At 28.8% G+C, this 3885-nt stretch overlaps 1 long non-coding RNA gene across 1 annotated transcript; it reads right to left on the bottom strand.

The window, feature by feature from the left end:
* Positions 1-1264: 1264 nt before the first annotated feature.
* Positions 1265-2953, bottom strand: LOC139905612 (uncharacterized). Its single transcript, XR_011780515.1, has 2 exons — positions 2721-2953; positions 1265-2008 (listed from the first exon to the last, which is right to left on the bottom strand). It is a non-coding gene; the product is annotated as an uncharacterized lncRNA (long non-coding RNA).
* Between the last annotated feature and the right edge of the window lie 932 nt (positions 2954-3885).

Below are 3885 nucleotides of genomic sequence, written 5' to 3'. Positions count from 1 at the left end.
CCGTATAGGTACACAGTAATACCCTGAGATACGAAAGCTCATATAACGAGTTTTTTGAGATACGAGCTGGATTCTGAACCCCCATACAGGATACAAACTCGTCGAGAATTGGCAATGAGCCACTTAAAGCTTATTTTAAAATTTAAAAATTAATTTCTTATCATGGGAGAAATTACTTTGACTAACGAGTTCCGTCCAGAAACGAATTAAACTCGTATTTCAAGGTATTACTGTATTTGACAGAAGGAATAATGAATTAAGATTGCAACCAAGTTATTTTTGATACAAATCGGTTGTTTAAGGGATACAATTAATAGCTATATGCTTCAATCAGCGTTCATTTTTTTATATTTATAACATAGTATATTTATTAAAATTACTAAAAGAATCACTAACTTATATGTAGCAATAAAAAAAAATATCAAATCATCTTCATGTGTTCAATTCGGAGAATCATTAAAGCCTCCATTGTTTAAAGTCGGAAAAAGGAAAAATCAGTACTGTACATCAATTAATTTATATAAAGTATAGGTGAAGAGCTAGAAAGTTTGAACGAGTCTGTTTACTCTAAATCAATGAGGGCTATTTTAAGACGACTCTAAATGAGTCTACTGAGTCAAAACGGCTTCGAATCCGATTCATCATCCTTTGTGTTCAAGTTATTATTCTAGAATTGCCTTTACTTACAATTCAAATCTTTCCTTTGTACTCCTTGTATGAATCAATGAAACAAATGTAACGACTTTTACCTACTGGGTTTTCGTTATAATATAAAATGATATAGGGCTGGAAGTTCTTGATTCTTTTTTCTTTCATGATGTTATTGAAATGAGAAACTTTTTTCATTAGAAATAAGCACGGGGAAAATAATAGATTACAGGCCTCAAACCAAAACAATGTGTCTTAACTCATTTTTGGACTCTTGAAATACACCCTGGTACGTCAGTATTGTGGATGGCAGCCATTTTGGGCCATGAATAATCAAGTTTTATATGAATAAAAGCTCCATTTTCATTAGGAAAAAGCAAAACTACTACCCTGTGTTTGTATGTAAAAATGGGAGCAATAAAAAAAAAGAACTTAAACCTTTATCCTCTATCAAAATCTTTCTCTCTAACGTCGAGATTTATTTATATATATCAGACCCCTAATATTGTTATTTACACAGAGTAGAATAGGCGTTACCAACCCTATGCCGCGGGCACCTAGTCGCCTGTTGGCTAGTTCTGCAGGACTTGCTCGAAAAAAAAGCTTTTTCGACAAATTTACTTATTTATTTATTTACATTGACAGATAAATATATATAAATTCATTTACAAGAACTTGTCCTAGAATAATGGTTATTGCTTTATTGTATAAACATTGTATGCTTCTGATTACTTATTTGGTTTATATATTATTTTTTTTGGATGTTGGGTATCTTAAAGTAGCCCTCAACTTTAAAAAGGATGGTGACCCCTGGTATAAACAATAAGTTAACTATTACATTTGCATGGATCATATATATATATCTCTAATTAATTAATTATCCCTAATCCATCTCAAACATAATTATTTCTACAAATCTAGCCATTTCAAAGGGATTTTTAGTACACTTTTGATTTAATTAAAATATCATCAATTTGTATTCAATACATTTTTTTTTATCATTATGAAAATTAACTCATAAAGTTTCTTTGAGATTTTTATTAAAAATTAGTTCATTTGATATGATTCATTTATTTATGCGCAAAGGCAAATAATTCAAAGTAGTTCTTCCTAAGGAACCATGTATACTGTATATGTATGAACTCAATTTATAAGTAAAATATTCCAAAAAAATATATAAGTGTGAATATAATTACAAAACCTATAAAATATACCAATCCCAAACATATATAAAACATCACAATTTCAAACATATTTAAAGTAATTAAATATAATGGAATCGACGTAGATCATGGACAACGCGCTCGGGAGAAATTCTACTCTTGAACTCAATCTTTGTAGGTTCGCGTTACGGTCTTTCCTAAAAAAAGAAATATACTTTATATATATGGATTTTACAGAAGATTCCTAGGTCAGACGGAGTAGATGTAATACTATAATGTTTACTTATACTTAAACTGACCGATTTAAAGGAACATTTGTATAAAAAATTGCATAATTTTAGCCTTCGGTTTATCATACAATTTGACACGTTAGTACAAACCCGCTATTCTTTACTAAGGAAATATTCTCAGAAGAAAAAGGATCGGAAAACATATATACATTAGATAAGTATGGCACCAAAAAAAAAAAAAGTTGTAAACGTTGAAATTCCTTCCTTACTTTTTCATAAAAAAAACTTAGGTAACAAATAGGTATTAAATAAGGAGTTGCTTATAATTTATATTTATAACATATGTGGTGCTTACAGCACACGTATGGTCTAATTATAGATATGTAGGTATTTTCCCCTTTTGACAGCTAGGAATTGAATGTGGACACAATCCCTCAAAATGTTCCTACATAATATTTACAGGGTGTGGATTATAACAAGGATTTGTCTTGGGGGTAGATGGTGTTTTATATATATATATATATATAAATGCCGTAGTTTTATTTTAAAAAATTCACAGCAATTGTTATTGACGGATATTTATATTTGTCAAATCCTAAATTTTTGAATAAAGAATTCATAAATTATGTCTAAAGGAAATATTATAAGATGGTTATAAATCAATCTTTAAAATAATTACCTTTAAAGTATATTTATAAACAAGGTATTCCGTATGCTGGATTGAATAGTTTAGCCTATCAAATAGTGTCTGTTTTTTTACTTATAACTTTTTTATATGCATATTATTGAATTGATTTTGAGATACCCTCAAAAATGGGTTTTAGACTCAGTGGCATTAGTTTGTATAAATATATAACTTTAAAGAAGACGGACTTGAACTCAACTAACACAATAAAACATTGATATTTAGAGGATCAGTAAAATTTAATCGATTTCGTCTCCATTGGAGACAGACCTCTTCAGAAATAATAATATAACAATATTTTTAAATTTTCAAACTTTCACAAAAAAATATAAACATTAAAATTTATAGCTTGGAATATTTCAAATAATGTATCAATAATACATAATTATTAGTCCACTAACATATTAATGCTAAAATATCGAAATATATTCATATATCATGACATATATATATAACAGGAACTTATTTTTACTTCCTAAAATATGACTTGGGTCCACATTTTTTGTAGATCATGTCTATAATGTAAAAAAAAAAAATCAGTTCTGATCATAGGGAATACATTTTTAAGTTTAAAATGTATCTTGGGGGCCACAGTAAGGAAATATTGGGTTTAATTTTAATTACACAGTAAACAATAAACTTGATAAGAGTAATTGACAATTTTTTCCCCTTAAATAAGGCATTATTATTTCATCGTATACATCTCTGATTTTACTGCAGTTGATACTATTGGGGATGGAAAAATAACTTTAGGTGGCCGTATGAAATGCATTTGCAGGCTGGACCTGGCCTGCCGGCCACCTGTATCGAAATAATTCCTCCTCTAAAGAACCGGTCTTTAAAAAAAAATGGATAAAAAATTTTCGGACCCTCAAAAAATTATCTAGGAATAACATGGGATCAATCAACAATATGGCTCGCTATCTTGTCTAAAAATATTTAAAACATATGCACATAACACATCAAAGGGAATGAAATAAGTTATTCCATTTCCAATTGGAATTATATAGTGTATGATTTGTATGTGCATTATGCAAGTTGCCATTTGTCAACTTATAATTATTACAGTATCAGTCTATATTTATCTACTATTAATTAATGCTATAATTTTATCTTGATCGACACGAAATAATTATTTTATCTGCTATAGAATATTCAT

The sequence above is a fragment of the Lepeophtheirus salmonis genome, chromosome 6 (genome assembly GCF_016086655.4).
Source record: "Lepeophtheirus salmonis chromosome 6, UVic_Lsal_1.4, whole genome shotgun sequence".
In the NCBI taxonomy this organism is placed as follows: Eukaryota; Metazoa; Arthropoda; class Copepoda; order Siphonostomatoida; family Caligidae; genus Lepeophtheirus; species Lepeophtheirus salmonis.
This window is presented reverse-complemented; position numbering and strand designations above follow the sequence as displayed.